General features: G+C 45.7%; 1 protein-coding gene across 10 annotated transcripts in view; it reads left to right on the top strand.

The window, feature by feature from the left end:
* The window catches only part of MYT1L (myelin transcription factor 1 like), a 526,890-nt gene that overhangs the window by 316,501 nt on the left and 190,456 nt on the right, over positions 1 to 19,933 (top strand). For all 10 annotated transcript variants that reach the window (XM_025354739.1, XM_025354742.1, XM_025354744.1 and 7 more), the window contains one exon: positions 3,618 to 3,774. The gene's annotated coding sequence lies outside the window, so the exon portion shown is untranslated. The remainder of the gene's footprint in view (positions 1 to 3,617; positions 3,775 to 19,933) is intronic.

Here is a 19,933-nt window from a genome sequence, read left to right as displayed (position 1 = left end):
ACTCCAGAAAACCAACAGAAAGAGAAGACCGTAGAGCTGTTTAGAGAGAAAACCCGTGCTTCTGAGCTTCCCGGGGGAACCAGGATCAGACTGCAGACTGGCCTGGCGATGGAGTGGAACCGTTCGTAAACCTGAACACTATACATGCATAGCGTAGAATAAAATAGCCTCAAGGCCTTTGCAGTCTTGGGAGAGATGATTATCCCCTTAGTGAAATAGACATTTCCAACATGCAGGGCCTCGGAACCCTTGCCTCGAGGTCCCCATTCTGAAAAATGCCTGGGGCTCTGTGTCCACAAACTGGAGAAGAAATCCAAGAAAGAATGGTGTAGGACGCTCAAACCATGGGATTCATAAGGAACCCAAAATAAACAACCCCCTGCCCTCAGGTCACATGGAGTGCTGTAGCCGGAGGGTGGGGCGGTGGGGAGGGTGCCGGCACAGCCCCTACACACCACACCCACCCTGTGGTCCCGCTGAGATGGGACCTGCCCAGCCCAGGGCGGGGCGCCCGGCACTCAGGCCAGTTCTGGAGATGGCCACTTACGAATGCTTGGTTTTCAAAATCAAATACACAGAAACAAAATAGGTCGGATAACTTGCTTGCCTAAAATAGATGTCCAGAGGAAATTTCTGCCTCTGACTTTAAATATTTTTTAAAAAATGAACTAGGAGCCACAAAAGGGGGATTTTGGTAGGTTCTCGACCCCCCCGCCCTGGGACAGGACTCTGTGCACCAGTGGTGGCCGCAGAGGCTGGGGGGACAGACTTGCTGCCCTGCTCCTGCCCAGGGAGGGGAGCTTGGGTTTTGTGCAGTACTTTGTTCTGGAGTCATGTGCAGCCACCTTCTGATGAGAATAATGTGGACGGATTTCAGGCAGGGAACTTCTTCCATCTCATCATTATTCCTTGTTCTGTTGGCTCTTCAAGGAGCATTGTCTAACATAAGGTTATTGTTCATAAAATCCCACAAATGAACGTGCTTTGTATGACAACTTTAATAAAACCTCACACCCATTTCAATTTATACTATGAATGTGAATTGTAGCATAGTTTGCTTGTCATTCATTAATAACTGTTTAATTTTTAGATATGAGCTAGTCATATGTATGTTTCTTGATATTATTACCAATATTCCATTGACATTAGCTGATTGCAAAATGCTTTTTAAAATAACTATAGCTTTATAAAATAATTTACTAAAAAAAACAAACACCCCACATATGACACAGCATGAAAACTGAGCATGTTGCCAATGTATTAACTCATTTTAATTTTTTTCTTTTAATAGATTTTTCTCATTTATTGACCCCAAAGGTGGTAAATTTAAAGATGGCCATGGAATTTCTTTTTTACCCAAAAATACATTTTTATATTTTTAAATTTTCTGTTCTTTCATACTTTCCATTTGTCTTTACACCCAAAGTAAATTATTTTTCTACATATTTAAGATTGCAACTATGTCCATTCCAGCTTCTGTCTATTCTTTCTCTCCACCTTCCATTGAGTTTATGTAGCGATGTCTTACCCATCTGTTTTCTACTGCGTTAGCCGTGTCTAGCAGAGTCCCAGAGACTCAGCCCTCAGTCAGGGGTGGGCAGACTCACTGGTCACACTCACATGTTGGGAGCCAGAGTTTTCTGTATGTAACCTTTGCTGCTTGTCTAGATCATCACAGTTAGAAATTAGAAACTGAAAATGTATACTAATAAATCGGTATCTAGCGATATTAATATCACTGCCCACTATCATTTATTGAGCATTTAATGATAAGCCAGACATTTTTGATATATTATTTAATTCAGACATTGAAAGTCTAGGAAATTAATGCTTATAAAACAACATGCTCAAATCATGAAGTAGTAAGTGGTAGTGCTTTTATAACCCCTTTCTGGCTAACTGAAAATTGTTTAACCATTAAAGATTTTGCTTGTTGGTTGAGTCACATGTACAGCGTTGTCTGAGCAGTTAGAATCCATCTTCACAGGGCAATGCAAACATTTTCTTTCTCTTTTTCTTTCGTTTTCTTTCTTGTTTTTCCAGTGAATCCATATTAACCACTAGGAGCAGGCACATAAGATCCAAAGGCTCATAGGAATTGTGTGGGCCCTGGGGTCTCGCATAACAGGATTCTGTAAGATAGTTCAGAGTTCATGGTAATGTGTAGGGGAGTTATTATATCCAAAGGGGTAAGAGAAGTTCTTTTGTTTTAAACTACAATGTAGTAGACAAAAAAGATCAATTTGGTCTAATTCCTTTCTCTTTCAAGGGACTAGTCAGGACTTTTAACCTTCTGAGGTTCATATCCACCATTATGTTCTTGACAAGATATACATGCTCCATCCCTTATTAACTGTGTATGTGGATGAAGTTGTTCTTTGGGGAAAATTAAGTACACAGGGAAGGGTTTGGGGCTCAGTCCCTAATGGTCAGCAGAAGTGGACGAGGTGGGCTAGTTTCCAGGTCGAAGGAAAAGATTGGCGAATTCTGGGGAAAATGGCCCTATTATGACTCCCTGTGTTTCTTATTTAACTCCACTCTCTGGTTTCCTGTTGCTCAAATGAGGAATTGCATAGAAAGTGGGACGGCACTTCCATGATGGTTATCTGCATTAAGCTGCATCATTGCAGGGGCTCAGGGCTGTCGGCTCACTTGACCTGTTCAGGTTCAAAACAGCCCAGAGAGTTTTAGTCCTGTCAACCCTGGAGAGCAGGAAGCACTGAATCCTTTGGAATGGAAATCATAAGGGGCCAGCTATCCAGTGCCACCACCCAAGGCTCCCCTAGGACCTAGTGGCGAGACTCAGATTCCCTGACCCGTATCTCAGCGCTGCGGGTCCTTCCTGAGCATGTGTAGGGACAGCCTTCATTCACGGTGGGAAGAACTGTACTAGGTCTTAACACAGATAATTCAGTTTCAATTATTCTCTCCTTCTGACTAACTGGGGAGTTCTGAGCATGTATTTCACCCTCTCTGAGTATCAATTTCTTTATTCGTAAAATTCACATAAAGTTCAATTGATGGCCAAATGACATAACGGGTAAGAAAGTGTTTTGTAAGGTTTTAAGTTCTACCAATTTTAAGGAGACTAGGCTGATCCTCTCACCCCAGAAGTCCCTGGAGACATCACAGAATGAATAAGGGTGACAGTGGGAATCCTGGTGTGGAGCTCCTCCGATGCTGCCGCACGGGCTGAGCCTACCCCGAGTCTGGGCAGGAGGGAGGACACGGCTGCGTACAGGGCTCCTGGTCCACAGGAACTGGGAGCTCATGGAACCGTCTCAGGCAGAGCACAGAGCACAGAGCGCAGAGCACAGAGCACAGAGCACAGAGCGCAGAGCTGACGTAGCTGGCAGAGAACAAACCTTCCCAGCCGGGGCTTGCTCCCACAGGAGCCTGGGCAAGGGTCACAGTCCAAACAGCAGGTGTCAAATCTAGGAGAATAAACTGTAAAGGGGAATGCGTTGTTCACGGACATGAAAGAGAACTTTTGTTTCCTGGAGGAAGGTGATGTGTGCGTGTTGACAGTTGCAAAGAGGACGACGCCCTGTGTATGTCTCTTCCTAAGGTGGTGATGAATTCATGAGGTGCTGCATGTTGCTTTTCATATTTTGCAGATGGAGAAATCAAGGCACAGAGAGATTAAGTGACTTTGCCATAGTCACAAGCTGGAGAGGACCAGGAGTAGAGCTTAGAGCGAGCCCCTGACTCTGGGCCTGCGTCCTGCCAGGAGTCACGCTGCCTCCATTCCTAGGAGAGAAGACTTCCTGTAAGGTAAAGGCGGCTACACTCGGTTCTGTGCAGCCCGCACTGAGGCAGGGCGGCCCGTCTACACTCGGTTCTGTGCAGCCCGCACTGAGGCAGGGCGGCCCGTCTACACTGGGTTCTGTGCAGCCCGCACTGAGGCAGGGCGGCCCTCACTCACTAGGTAAAGGCGGCCGTCTACACTCGGTTCTGTGCAGCCCGCACTAAGGCAGGATGGCCCTCACTGTAGACGGTTAGGTTGTGTGCTCTCTGCGTGTGTGAAAAGAATTAAATAAACAGCAGCACTCACATCTCCTAGCCTGGGTTTGCTAGCCTGTTCCAGACCACATTGTCCACAAACCACTTCCTTATGTGGCCAAAACAATCAGCCTGCACACCGCTTCCTCCACCTCGGCCTCTCCGGCCCTTCCCTCTTCCACTTTCCATCCTCGGAAGGTATCTTGGGTATCTTGGCTTTTTCTTCTAAACCATTCTTTCAGATTTCCCCCTCTCCTCTTTTATGTCTGTCACATCTTCTTTTCTGATGGCTGAATTGACCCCATCTTGGATTCTAAGAAACAAAGAGAGCAGCTTCGTTCCTCCCTCTTGTAGCTGTTCACTTGCCTCTGTCCCCTGGGGCGGTCCTGGGCAAAGCACTGCCCACCTCCCTGGCACCTGCCCAGTGCAGCAGCTCTGAGAATCCTACCGCATTCTCCTGGGACTCCCCTTGAGAAAGGAGCACCAAGCCCAGGCAGTGTTGGCTGGGACGGGGATTTCGGCCTCAGCTGGTCCCACGCCCATCACCCGGGGACAAAGCCTCTGTGGTCCGACCCCACACGGGATGGCCTCGCTCACGCTCAGCCACTACCCAGCAGTGGTCAGCGAGAGACCACCCGCTCGCTTCCTTTGGTCCTCCCCCTACAGCGGCTGTGCTGACAACATAATACTCCTTCCTCTTCTCTTCTACCCTTTCTAGAACTTCCTCTTTCCTTCTGCAACAGGCAGGGTTTTTTTAGGGTTTTCTCCTATTATTTAGAATGCTCTTGTTGATGCTTTTTTTTTTTTTTCTATTCCTGCTCCTTGATTGGAGGGCAGTGTGATATTAGTGGTGCGTTTCTCTCGGGGAGAAGGGTACTCCCGGGAAGAGAGCACAGTGAGGACGACAGTCTGGTGAACTCACAGCTACCGCACCAGGCACATGGCAGCACCCCCTTACGCTTGTGGAGTCCTGTGTATTTTCCGGGTTCTTCCACCCGTGCTAGAATGTTCACATCCACCGACTGTCACATGAACACACGGGAAAGACATTCCTGTGGCATAGTTCGTGCAGATGATAAAATTGAGGCCTGAAAGTTAAAGAGACACAGTAAGTAGGAAAAAACAAAAACAAAACTATTCCAAGCCCATGCCCTGTCTCTAAACTTCATGTTTCCCATTTAATAATCTTCAGAGCATTTTCGTTTCTATCACTTTTCTGTGGAACAACATATTTCCACCCCCGTGAATATTTAACGTATGTCACAGAGTCCACATTCTATCACTCGTAGACACAGGATTCTCTAAGTTTTCTGTTCTTTATTCTTTTAGTATTTTCCTCCCCCTAAAAGATAAGTAGAGTAATTTTTAAAAATGGATTAAAAAGAATTTGGAAACTGGAAAAATCATTAAGATAATTTCAAATACCTGCAACAATGGGAAGTTCTAGTAATATTTTTCTATGGCAAAACATATTTGAATTTTTGATTTTAAATTTTTTTACCACATCTCTAAAATCTGAATTCGGGAGAAGTAGAGACAGAAAATGCTGGATATAAACCAGATGGAGTCTGGGAAGCAGGCCTATAGGTCAGCAGTACAGAACACTGTCTGTTACTTATTAAAAGCAGCTCTTTCATTACATTTGTGTGTTTTGTAGCTATCGAAAAGAGATAGCTTGTTTTTTTACTTGCACTGTAGCCACACATCCTCTGGGACAGGCATTCATTAGGGAGGGACCGGACACCTCTGAATATCACCAGGAGGCAGCACGGCCTGCCGGGGTTGGGGGGAAGCCAGATGCCCCCAGGAGGACTCGCTGGGAGGAGGGAGCAGGGCATGAGACCAGGGCTGAGCCTGGTGAGGGCATGGGAAGGAACGGGCCCATGGGGGGATGCGGCCACTCACCCCAAAATGCAAGCCTCAGTGAGAAAGTCACAGACAGGCCATGGAGACTGGGATTCTTTTCAAATGACTGAATTACCGAAAACGTTTATGTATACGTGGGAAAAAATACCATCAGCAAAATGGAAAAATAACAACATATCAACAATAAGCTGGAAGAAAATACTGGCAACAGATAAGGTGGGCGAAGGCGTTAGCACCGCAATGTACAGAGAGCTATTACGAATCGATGTGAAAAACGTGAAAAGAAAGAAGAGAAACAGGGAAAGGATATGAATCACAATTTCACAGAAGAGGAGATGCAGACGGGGAAGGCGTGAAAGAATGCTTAGCCTCCCTGGGGGCCAGGGAAATGACAAGACACATGGCTTTACTCAACCAAAGCCAAGGATGGAATAAAATTCAAGGTGACCAGTGCTTCCAGAAACCCCATGATCACACGTTACTAAAAAGGGTATGGATTCTTTTTTTTTTTTTTTTTTTTGAGACGGAGTCTCACACTGTTGCCCAGGCTGGAGTGCAGTGGCGTGATCTTGGCTCACTGCAAGCTTTGCCTCCTAAGTTGACTCCATTCTCCTGCCTCAGCCTCCTGAGTAGCTGGGACTACAGGTGCCCACCACCATGCCCGGCTAATTTTTTGTGTTTTTAGTAGAGTCAGGGTTTCACCGTGTTAACCAGGATGGTCTCGATTTCCTGACCTCGTGATCTGCCCGCCTCAGCCTCCCAAAGTGCTGGGATTACAGGCGTGAGCCACGTTGCCCGGCCAGAATGTTTTCTTTTTTAATGGTAAAGTGACAAAATCAATATGTACAAAATACCTGTAATCATGTTTGTAAATTATTTTTGTAGTGAAATAAAACAACATAAGCCTTGTTAGTAAAGGAACTTGGGGGACTGGCTGGATAAATTATAGTAAGTATATTTTGAGGAATACTATGCAGCCATTCAAAAAGATGAGTTCAAAGGATAGACATTAGCCTAGAGAGATGGCTGTGATTTTTTTGTAAGTGAAAGATAGCAAGTTACAAAAAAGTTTTGTGAACAGAGCCTGATTTTGTAAATAATAAATACACAGAGAGCCTGCTCTGTTTATTCATTCCATTGTGGAGTGGAGTGAAGGTTGGTTTCCTCCAGTAAGGAAATTGGCTGTGGGAAGAGAGACAGCAGCGGCTGCCCAGTCCCCACCTGGCGGACCTCTGTGTGCCTGTTTGTACTTCAACCGATGATATAACTGCCCGAGGGGTTCACTTTGCCTGCTGCCCAGACAGAGCTGATTCACCAAGACAGGGGAATTGCAATAGAGAAAGAGTAATTCACTCAGGGCGTCTCTGCGGGAGGCTGGAGTGTTATTATTACTCCCATCAGTCTCCCCGAGATTGGAGGAGCAGCGTTTTTAAGGATAACTTGGTTGGTAGGGGAAGCCAGTGACCCAGGAGTGCTGATGGGTCAGCGATGAGATCAGAGGGAGGCAGAGCTGTCTTCTTGAGCTCAGTCAGTTCCTGGGTGGGGCCATAAGAACAGATGGGCTAGTTTATGGATCTGGGTGGAGCCAGCTGATCCACCCAGTGTGGGGTCTGCAAGGCATCCCAAGCACTGATCTTAGGAGCAGTTTAGGGAGGGTCAGAATCTTGTAGCCTCCAGCTGCATGACTCCTAAACCATAATTTTTAATCTATGGCTGCAGTTAGTTCTACGAGGGCAGTGTAGTCCCCAGGCAAGAAGGAGGTCAGCTTTGGGAAAGGGCTGGTATCTTCTTTGTTTAAACTAAGTTTCTCCCAAAGTTAATTCAGCCTATGCCCAGGAATGAACAAGGACAGCTTGGATGTTAGAAGCAAGATGGAGTGGGTTAAGTCAGATCTCTTTCACTGTCTTAGTCAAAATTTTGCAAAGGCAGGTAAGGAAAAGGAGGCATTATTGCTAGACTTGAGGTAATCAGCAGAGAACCACTCTGGGTTCTTAAGCCCGAGAATTCCTGGACGGATGGCATCACAGCGGGGGCGGTCGGGGATGGACAGGAAGGCGGAGGAGGGGACACCTGGGGACTCCAGCAATGCTCCCTGTTGGTAGGATCCGGCATGGGCCGGTGTGGCATCCAGGCAGATGCGAGGAAACGGGATAAAATGACAACAGCCAAAACCAGAATGTGATAAATTATTTGATAGGGGAAAGGGGGAAAAACTAGCCAAGTATTATTTTAAAACTTTGGAAGGGAAGAACAACCACCTCATACATTCAGGAACTAACTATGGAGAAGGTGGACAGACGCTGGGGTGTCATGAGCCTCACGAGCTCTTACAGCCAGTGAACTGTGCAGAGAAACTGATGTCTAATCAATAAATTTGCAAAACGCGGAGGAAGGAGATGGGAGAGAGCAGTGCCTAACGGTGAGATAGGAATTAGGGGCGTGGTTAAGGGAAAGCCATAAAATGAATTTGATGTGACAGAGGCCGCAAGGAGAGTTCATTTAGGGGCTTTCCCTTAACCACGGGGTTGGAGGTTGGAAGGGACCAAGCTGAAGGAAAGCAGGAGGAGGACCAGGCGAGAGGGATGGACAGACACGCAGGAAGGAAGGATGGGAGAGAGTGGGTCCTCAGAGGTCCGCTTTAAGAAAAGGATCTAGGCCAGGCGCAGTGGCTCACACCCGTAATCCCAGAACTTTTGGAGGCTGAGGCAGAGAATCTCTTGAGGCCAGGAGTTTGAGACCAGCCTGGACAACATGGTGAAACCCCCATGTCTACAAAAAGTACACAAATTAGCCAGACATGGTGAGCATCTGTAATCCCAGGTGCTCGGGGGCTGAGGTGGAAAGGTCACTTGAGTCTAGGAGGTCCGAGGCTGCCGTGAGCCATGATCATGTCACTGCACTCCAGCCAGAGTAGCAGAGCAAGAACCCGTCTCCAAAAAGAAAAGGAAAAGAAAAATACATAGCAAGACCCTCACAAGAGGGGGCGGCAGCAGCAGGGGCTGATGTGGAAGCATGGGTGGGGTCCAACAGGAGCCCTGGATCCACCCTGTGATTTGGTCCCACGATTCCTGGCAGCGAGCAGAGATTCGAATGGAAACTTCTTACTCGGAGGCAGGCTGGAAAGGGATATTGAATGAGAGACGTAGATGAGACCAGCAGAGGGGCTGGCTTCAATGGCTCCTCTGCTCTTCCTTATAAAGAGAATGGCAAGGTTGCTACCTGAGAGGGGACAAGATGGGAAATGCAGGTTGCAAGGGAGAGCTGTGAGTTCCCACAGGAGACGGCGTCTGCCCAGGAATGGGGAGCATCGGCCACACCTCCTAGATCAGGACTGTGTCCCTTGACCATACCGTTTATCCTGCAAGACACTGATTTTACAGGTGCTAAAAGACCTGAGATGATTTTTATTTCACACTATAGTTGTCTGAAAAAAGCACAAACTACCAGCCTTTAAAATTATCCTTAGTCTAAGTGGTTTTTTGTTGTTGTTGTTGCTGTTGTTGTTGGGTTTTTTGAGACAGAGTTTCACTCCTGCTGCCCAGGCTGGAGGCACGATGTCAGATCACTGCAACCCCTGCCTCCCAGGTTCGCGCGATTCTCCTGTCTCAGCCTCCAGAGTAGCTGGGATTACAGGCACCCGCCTCCATGCCCAGCTTATTTTTTTGTGTTTTTAGTAGAGATGGGGTTTCACCATGTTAGCCTGGCTGGTCTCAAACTCCTGACCTCAGGTGATCCACCTACCTTGGCCTCCCAAAGTGTTGGGATTACAGGTTGAGCCACCGCGCCCTGCCCCTACTCTAAGGTTTTTGAATTTTCATTACTTACCTAATATTTATGACGTTTCCCCCTGTAGGTAGGAAATGCTTCCCTTTATTTTACTCCTTTTCTTTCCTGCGTAGAGCATCCGTGACTCTTAACTAAATTCTTTCTTTATTGTCAAGAAGGTGTGTCCAACCTTCATGCAATCCTTAATCAAACCTTGGTATTTTTATTTAGTACAACTCAGCAAATATTTATCCAGCCACTGCCCTGTGCCCAGCGCTGTGCTGGGGGCTGCAGAATGAGAAGATGCACGATGCACTCTTGCTTCTGTCCCAAGATTGCCGGGCTCAGATCCTGGGCTGGGTTTTTCCTGGCATGCAGAGAGCCGCCTCTTCAGGAGTGATCCAGTTCCCCAGGCTTCAGGACTGCGGCTCCTGAGAAGACACTCTCAGCTGCTCCCTTGCCTGGCACAGGGAATTTAGGAGTCCAGATCCTGTTAGAAATAAAGAGTTAGTTGAATTAAGGGAGACTGTGAAGAGTCCAAGAAAAATATTCTCATCTAGAAAAGAAAGTTATATTCCCACCTCACCCCACACCCCCCCGCCCCACACACATTTTAGATTTTGAAAATGCAACTAAATGTTTGGCTGTAGGAGTCCTGGAGACTGTACTCTGGGGCCACAGTACCAGTGTACTAGTTCAGGGACATGAAAGGCTGATATGGTATTTGGTGTTGTGAGAAGGGAATCAACAGTACCCAGAGGACTTCATCTTCCCCTACTTCAGAAGGACCATGCAGTTATCTGTCACATGGATTCTGCAAGCATTTGTTTCTTATCCCTTTGGGAAAACTTACAACACCCAGAAATGGAAATGAGAAGAAAGCCCCAAGCGTCTCCTCAGCATCTGCTATGTACCCAGCCAGGCGTGGTGGCTCACGCCTGTAATCACTGCATTTTGGGAGGCTGATGTGGGTGGATCACTTGAGCTCAAGAGTTGGACAGCATCTGCTATGCACCAAGCTCTGTAAAAGGTTCTTGCCTAAGATTCTTTTTTTCAATCCTCTCCACCACCCAATGAGATAAGTAGAGATTTTACACATGAAAATACTCAGATTCATAAAGGTGACTATGTCGGCATAAGCAGGTTTGTGTGTGGAGCCAGCACTGGCACTGCAAGCTGTCGCCCCTGTCATGCCCATGTATGCTGCTGCTGCCCCGCACGGTGCACAGGCCACAGTGTCCTCCGAAGCAATCCAGTGAAGGGGCTGCCACTGACAAGGAGTAGTTCGAGAATATGAAGGCACTGAAATCCGGAGAGCCAGCAGAGTAGGCGGAGGATGCTGCCCACCACACGGCCCTAGAAAGCACATGCAGAGATGTTCGGAGCCACACAGCATCAAGGGCCCACCTTCCACCCGCCCACCATGGTCAGGCAGCCGTGCTGTGTGCCCAGCACTCCACGGGAATGGGAGGTACAGGTGGGAGTGTGGCATATCTACACCCCGGAGGTGCAGCTGGGCTGGCGGGAGGGTAGAGGCCTCACGGGCACATGAAGATAAGACCAGAGTTATTTTAAAGGCATGTGCAAAGTCCATGGAAACTTGTTTGGAGCAACTTTCAGGGAGATTAAAGAACAAATTACTCCAAGAGCAGAAATGAAATGCAAATAAATTATTAAACATTGAGCAAAAGCTCAGGTGCTAGAGGACAGCTTCAGGGGGAGCTGGTACATCCCGAACCTTTGCCACACGCAGTTCCAGTATCTACCCAGGACTCACGAACGTCCCAGTGAGCCATTTTCTGAGTCTTGAGGCCCAGCATGGGAATGTCATTCCTGTAACAGTTACGTAACCCAAAAGCATCCACTGAGGTCTGGCTTCCCCAGGATGCTCCAGAGGCCCTGGGACTTCAATGTCTGCTCTTTCCCTGGACTCAGTCATCTCATGGGCAGAGAGCAGGGGACCCAGGGTGCACCCGCATTCCCCACACAGCCTCAGCTCTCTGTTGCTAGGTCCAGCTTCAGAATCAGCTTGGAACAGATGGAGAGCAGCAGAAGTGAACCCCTGAAGCAGGTGGGCAGGAGGCACAAGCCCAGGAAATAATGGGCATGTGCTTTCCAGGGCCCTGTGGTGTGGGGTAGCACATGCCCCTCCCACAGGAACGCTGCCTCTCCCACGGGGACACTGGCTGCCCCTCCCATGGGAACACTGCACCTCCACTCCGGCCATCTGAGGCCAAGAGAAATTTAGAGCAACGCTTCCAGATCATCATATTTTTCCAGAAAACAAAAAGACACAGAAATCCAGGTTTTGAGATAAAGCCTTGAGATTTTTAGATGTTAGCCCAATTTGTTCAACACTGAGAACCTGGTAGAACAGTTCTGTGGCTGGGTATGAGCCTCTGGCTGTGAGACCGTTCAGGTGCCCCTAGTCCTAAAATTCTGATTCTTTGAATTTTCTCCCAGAGCTTCCTGGCAAGATAAAATAATGGTGAAGTCATAAACACATTCAAGTTTAGAAGATCATATTTTAAAATGAAAATAAGGATTTATTATCTTGTTTTTACACTCAGGACTGAAACAACATCTATTTTACCACCAACAATAAAAATAGATTCTCGAAGGGCACCTGACTTCACGTTTCCTCTGGAGTTCTGGAAGGGGTGCCTTCCTGCCCAGACATTCCTTGATGTAAAAGAAGATATCATGCTGTGACTGGAAATGCAACCATTACACCCGAAAGAGACTTCAGCTCATCAGGTGTCAGCTCTTAGCGTGAACAACAAAGCTTCACGGTAGCCCCGTGTTTCATGGTCACCACCACCTGCACAGCAGCTGACCACCCACTTGGCCGGAGATGAGGCCTCCAAAGTGAAGTGAGGCCTCTCTGTCCCTGGCCCGTAGCGCTTCCCCGAAAGTTCTTCTCGTGGGTGTTCTTGGGCTTCTCTGCTGGTATCGTATGTGACATAACTTGGGTGACTCGTTTTTCATGGATTTAGAACTGCTCGGTCATCCATTTTTGAATACAATCAAATGTAAATTATTTTGTGAAAGCATGACCACTGCCTCGATTCCCCTGTCAACATCTTCGAAGCCTTTGAGGCTCAGTTCAGGGTTGGTTACGTTTCAAATGTTCCATTAGGTTCCTGGCTCAAACGTGGATTTGAGGAAGCCCTTCTTGGGCCAGGCAATCCCAGGACTTTCCCAGAGCAAATTCCCTGTGGCTGTCTTTGAAGCTGTGAAGGCTCCTTGCCGCGTTTAAGTTCCCTTTCTGACTTCCGGCTTAACGTTGAACGATCCCGTGCAGCCTGACCAGCATTCCATTGACGCGGCATCCCCACCATCTGTGTAGAAATAGAGGCATAGGTATCCTCTGGCTGCCTGTGGAGTGGATATTTCTTTGAAACTTTTTATTTGTATTGTGAGAATTTTAAAAAAACTATAATAAAATTATTAACAATGTAGCTGACCAAGAGATGCATTAGTCCATTGTAATTAGTTTATCCCTTCACTCATTTAACTGAAATTTACAGGCGTCTTACCGGGGCCAGGCACTTTTCTATCAGGATGTCCACCTGCCTGACAGATAGGATCCTATATTTTGACAACTTGCTTTTCCTGTATTCAAAAGGCTAGTGGCTGAGTGCACTTCGTATGGCTGTCTTCCCACCTCTGTTGCACTTCGTATGGCTGTCTTCCCACCTCTGTTGGGTCCAGCTCCCAGCTGTGCGCTCCCACAGCACACACAGATCTGGGGGAGAGGCTGGGGGCACCCACTGAGGCGCAGGCTGGCGTGGTGTCCTCAGTGCCATGCTCGAATTAGTGCTGTCCCGGGTGGTGGCACTCTCACAAGTTGGTTCTGTCAAGATGATGGAGCTCCCCTCTAGGGAGCCTATTACAGGACATCTTTATTGCAACCTGTCATCATTTTGATTGCTCTTTTCTTAGGATTTGTAGCATGATTTTTAAAGTGTTTGTCTCAAACTAGGCATAGGAGTCTATTAAGCATTCAAACGATGCCATTTAGAAGGATTTATTTTTAGGGTTTCATGATAGTACGTGTGCTGCTGTATCACTTGAGTTTTATCGTCTCCAGCCATTAGAGAAAGCCTGCAGCCTACATTTCCCAAGACTGTGTTGATTTCAGCTATCCTATGTATGCCAGGACATTTCCCAAATGTCCTAGAAGTCCCAGTAATTTGGCCTTAAAGCTGTATCTCACAGACTGCTTCTTGCCCTAAGAAACAGTATAAACATTATTTGGCAGGCTCCGTATCTGTAACTATTCTTTTGAAGGCATGGCCACCAGGCTCAAGCCACTCCCTGTCCGTGGAGAGGCATGCCCAGAACCTCCCAGTGGTGGGAAGGAGTCTTCCAGAGGTTCCTCCAGGCCAAAGCAAGAGCACAGCCACGCATAGGTTTCTAACACCTGCTGTACGTTTCCCTCACTTGTAGCTGAATATCAGTTCCCAACTGGTGCCCTCCAGAACTTCTACCTGAGAAGCGATTAGCAGAGGCTGATCGTTAGTGACTGGAATCAGGAGAAAGACTAAGACATGTTAGAGTCAAAACTCATTTTGATTTTATACACATTTGTAAACCTCTTTAGTACTTTAAGGGAATTCGTAACCAAAGAATGGGGGAGGGATGCTTTTTCTGTTTCAGTTTAGCTCAAGGTCATGTTTTAGAATATCTTCCTAAAACGTTCTTGTATGCCACCTATTTAAAGCTTACTAAATACTCATTGACCAGTTCATAAAACAATTAGCTTTCAAATCTCATTCAAGTGAACTTCAAATATGCTATTTCCAATGTTTTCTTTCATTTTCTAAAAAGTGCTAACCTACAAAATCATCTTGATTTCTGAGTACAGAGGAATAGTTTTACGTTGTCTCACCCTAGAGACTGTGAGGGTCAGCACACAGAGTGGCAGGTACCATGTAAGTATTAGCTGTATCTTCACTTGTTTCGCCAAGATAATTTTTATTTTCTCATTTTAATTTCTCTTGGCTTTGTTGGCATCAACCTTGCCGGACCAAACAGGCACACACATTGTACACAGTGATGGGGTGAAAGGGACAGATCCAGGAATGCGGATCTCTTTCCTCAAGACGATGGCTTCACTAATTGCCATCTGCATCAATAAAAAAATGGAAAGAAGGAAAAGGAAAAATTAGGAGCAGACAAACCAAGCCTCTTTTTCCTGTTTTATATGCCTAATTTTCTCCTTTGTATCCTATGAAGTTGAACAATGGAAATTTAAAAATTATAAACCATGATGTAATGAACTATAAACCTACTTATGTTTTCTAACTCTTTTGTGACCTGATAAAATGCTGTCCTTTCAAAATATGAATATCAGATAATGAATTCCAAATATTAATGTATTTACACTACATTAATTTCACTAAAAAGCAGGAAATATTGTCATAGTTTGGAAAACAATTTTTAATTGTTGTCATTCTCCATTCAAACATTTTTCAAGGATGACTAGAAAATATGTTCTGATTCTTGCTAATCTTCATAGATGTATTTTTAGGAGCCCAAATTTGCTGGAGTCCAAATTGAGACGTGGAGGTATTTTCTATGACGTAGGGTTGTAAAAGGCTGACCAGCTCCCAGCTGCCTTGGAGAGAGTCATTCCTGGGAAGAAGTGCTCTTGGGAAAACACCTGGATATGGCTAGACGTGCACAACTGCACTGCCTTCTGCCAGGACTTCCAGTTTCTCTCCAACATTCCTTCCCCAAGCCTTCCTTACCCCTCACAGAGGCTAGGACTGACCTCTGGCTCCTGCCCTCCCTCCCATCTCCTCTTCTTGATGGTGCTGACAAGCAAAGAATTGACCAAGCGAATTGAGCAGCAGGAGCTGAAAGGCAGGGTCCGGCTGGCTGGCAAAATGAAAATTGCTTCCTGGATAGTGGAGGAGTGACTGTGGCAGGGAGGGAGGCCTGGAGCTCAGGTTTGGTGTCGAAGTGGAAGCCACCTGCAATCCAAGCCCCCATACCCGTTCCTGCAAGAGAACTCTGTGGGGTGGGGAGATCAGGTCCCTGCGGCTAGAGACTCGGGCTGGGGGGACCTTGCTGGTCTCTGGCAGGCCTGGGACCCAAAGTGAACCCGTCATGGATTCACAGTTGTGGCCTGATGTGGTACTTGACATCAGAAAGCAGCAGATGAGGACTCCAAGGAATTTTACTGAATTTGTGAAATTTTCATGCATTTAAAATATTAGTTCTTAGCCAGGTACCATGGCTCACACCAGGGATCCCAGAACTTTGGAAGTCGGAGGCAATAGGATCACTTGAGTCCAGGAGTTCAAGACCAGCCTGGGGAACATAGTGAAACCCTGGCTCTACAAATAATTGAAAAGATTAGCCAGGCATGGTGGCACACGCCTGCAGTCCAGCCACTGTGGAAGTGGAATCCAAGGCTGCAGCGAGCTATGATTGTGCCACTGTACTCCAGCCTGGGTGACAAAGTGATACCCTGTCCCTAAATATAGGTATCAAATATATATACATTATAATCTCTTCACTGAGGCTCAACTTGAAGAAAGCATCCCTTTTATTGGAAGGAAGAGAAGGAAGATCATAGTAATAAAATAAATCCTGAGTCCAAATGTAAAGTTTTCATATTAGGAAGTAATTCACCTGCTCTCGCTTCATGAATCCCTCCTGAAAGCTTTATTGCCTGAAAATAGATTCCTTAAATTCAAGACTTTTCTTTACATATAAAACATTTTAAATCTGCTTAGAAAACATCCTTATTTTAAAAATAAATATTAGACTTCAAAATAAAAGAACTACTGCTTAGGTGGAGTTTTACGGGTGATTTTCTAAATGTAAATTACTGGAGAGGTAATCAGAAACCCAAGCAGTGATAACTGAGGTGAACTTTCTCCAGTTCCAAGGAAAATCAGAGCTGATGTCTTAGAAAACCCTACTGAGTTGTTCACGGGTTCACTAAGTGAAGCTCGCACTTCCGGCCCTGGGACCACCAGAAGAATGAATTCAAATGAACAGTTTAAACACCTGAGGCTGCCAATGACAGTCGCCAGGGGTGGGCAGGCCCTGGGTGGAAGCAAGCCCAAGCGTTCTTTTCAGGAGGGTAGGAGAGACGGGAAGGGCAGAATGGCGGGGCTGGGGAGTCCTGAAGCAACACATTGCGAGAGCGCTGGCAAGGGCCAGCTGCCTTAGGACCACACACCATCAGGTGCACGCATTAGAAAATGAAAACCTCCTGGCATTTCAGACTATGCGTTTTATGCTTTCTGCTTAATCTGAACCTTGCTGGCAGTTGGCACTTATTAAACAGCTATGTAAACATAAAATTTAAAACAGTTTTTGAAACTCTTCAGATTTGGGTTTCATTGGCTGAAAGGGAAAGAAAGGGGAGCCCCCATCTGTTTAGCGTCTGCTCCATGTGGGGTGCTGTGCTCGGCATCTTTCATAAATTATCTCCTGTAATGCTCATAGCAAGGGGCCTTGTTCAGCAGAGGAAAACACACTGCAGAGCCACCGTAATCCAAACAGCATTCACGCTGGAAGAAACCAACAGAGGAGGGAACAGAGAGTCTGATCATAGACCCAACTGTGGTAGGAATTTCACATTCGGCAAGAGAAATATTTTAGTGTAGGGAGGGAATATGATTTATTTAATAACTGATGAGTGGAAAAACTGCTATCTGACTGGAAAAAAAAATAAGGTTGCCTCTATATGCATAAAAAATACTGAAAGGATGAAGAATTTAATTATAAAAATAAAACAATTCTTATCCTTATCCAACCATGTGAGCAGTTAACTAATAAGGCCAAGTTTTTCGATTTAATGCCCACAAAGGAAAACTAGCTTTACTGCAGTTTTGCTCACAGGTTCTTCCCTAAACTACAGCCAGAGAAATCATAAATGCGGGTTTATTCACGAGATGCTGGATAAGGGTAAGCAAGCCGGGTGATCGCTGAGTGTGGCTGGCCCCTGTTCTGCTAGAAGCTTTGAGAAGTCTGTGCCCTCCTGAAGGGAGCTCATAGCCAAGCTCAGAGTGTGTCTCTCCCACCTCAGCCCCAGCTTTGTCTCTCCTGGAACACACCGGTCTCTCCACGCCTTCGGGTCTTTGCCCATCCTGTTCCCACTGTGAGGAACACGCTCACCACAGTTTTTCTTTTTAACCTGAAACATTCAATTTTTATATGTGTGTGTGTGTGTGTGTGTGTATGTATACACATATATACACACACTATATATATACACACACACATATAAACTTTAAGTTCTCGGGTACATGTGCACAACATGCAGGTTTGTTACATACGTATACATGTGCCATGTTGGTGTGCCGCACCCATTAACTTGTCATTTACATTAGATATTTCTCTTAATGCTGTCCCTACCCGCTCCCCACACCCCATGACAGGCCCTGGTGTGTGATGTTCCCCACCCTGTATCCAACTGTTCTCATTGTTCAATTCCCACCTATGAGTGAGAACATGTGATGTTTGGTTTTCTGTCCTTGCGATAGTTTGCTCAAAATGATGGTTTCCAGCTTCATCCATGTCCCTACAAAGGACGTGAACTCATCCTTCTTTATGGCTGCATAGTATTCCATGGTGTATATGTGCCACATTTTCTTAACCCAGTCTATCATTGATGGATATTTGGGTTGGTTCCAAGTCTTTGCTATTGTGAATAGTGCGGCATTAAATATACGTGTGCATGGTCTTTATAGTAGCAAGATTTATAATCCTTTGGGTATATACCCAGTAATGGGATGGCTGGGTCATATGGTATTTCTAGTTCTAGATCCTTGAGGAATCAACACACTGTCTTCCACATGGTTGAACTAGTTTACACTCCCACCAACAGTGTAAAAGTGTTCCTATTTCTCCACATCCTCTCCAGCATCTGTTGTTTCCTGACTTTTTAATGATCGCCATTTTAACTGGTGTGAGATGGTGTCTCATTGTGGTTTTGATTTGCATTTCTCTGATGGCCAGTGATGATGAGCATTTTTTCATGTGTCTGTTGGTCGCATAAATGTCTTCTTTGAGAAGTGTCTCTTCGTACACTTTTTGATGGGGTTGTTTGATTTTTTCTTGTAAATTTGTTTAAGTTCTTTGTAGATTCTGGATATTAGCCCTTTGCCAGATGGGTAGATTGCAAAAATTTTCTCCCATTCTGTAGGTTGCCTGTTCACTCTGATGGTAGTTTCTTTTGCTGTGCAGAAGCTCTTTAGTTTAATTAGATCCCATTTTTCTATTTTGGCTTTTGTTGCCATTGCTTTTGGTGTTTTAGTCATGAAGTCCTTGCCCATGCTTATGTCCTGAATGGTATCGCCTAGGTTAGGCCTAACATTTAAGTCTTTAATCCATCTTGAATTAATTTTTGTATAAAATGTAAGGAAGGGATGCAGTTTCAGCTTTCTACATATAGTTAGCCAGTTTTCCCAGCACCATTTATTAAATAGGGATTCCTTTCCCCATTTCTTCTTTTTGTCAGGTTTGTCAAAGATCAGATGGTTGTAGATGTGTGGTATTATTTCTGAGGCCTCTGGTCTGTTCCATTGGTCTGTATCTCTGTTTTGGTACCAGTACGATGCTGTGTTGGTTACTGTAGCCTTGTAGTACAGTTTGAAGTCAGGTAGCATGATGCCTCCAGCTTTGTTCTTTTTGCTTAGGATTGTCTTGGCAATGCGGGCTCTTTTTGGTTCCATGTGAACTTTAAAGTAGTTTTTTTCCAATTCTGTTAAGAAAGTCATTGGTAGCTTGATGGGGATGGCATAGAATCTTAAATTACCTTGGGCAGTATGGCCATGTTCATGATATTGATTCTTCCTATCCATGAGCATGGAATGTTCTTCCATTTGTTTGTGTCCTCTTATTTCATTGAGCAGTGGTTTGTAGTTCTCCTTGAAGAGGTCCTTCACATCGCTTGTAATCTGGATTCCTAGGTATTTTATTCTCTTTGAAGCAGTTGTGAATGGGAGTTCACTCATGGTTTGGCTCTCTGTTTTTCTGTTATTGGTGTGTAAGAGTGCTTGTGATTTTTGCACATTGATTTTGTATTCTGAGACTTCACTGAAGTTGCTTATAAGCTTAAGGAGAGTTTGGGCTGAGACGATGGGGTTTTCTAAATATACAATCGTGTCATCTGCAAACAGGGACAATTTGACTTTCTCTTTTCCTAATTGAATACCCTTTATTTCTTTCTCTTGCCTGATTGCCCTGGCCAGAACTTCCAACACTATGTTGAATAGGAGTGGTGAGTGAGGGCATCCCTGTCTTATGCCAGTTTTCAAAGGGAATGCTTCCA

Source organism: Theropithecus gelada, chromosome 13, assembly GCF_003255815.1.
Source record: "Theropithecus gelada isolate Dixy chromosome 13, Tgel_1.0, whole genome shotgun sequence".
NCBI lineage: Eukaryota > Metazoa > Chordata > Mammalia > Primates > Cercopithecidae > Theropithecus > Theropithecus gelada.
Note: the sequence above shows the minus strand (reverse complement) of the source record. Positions and strands in the feature narration are given on the sequence as shown.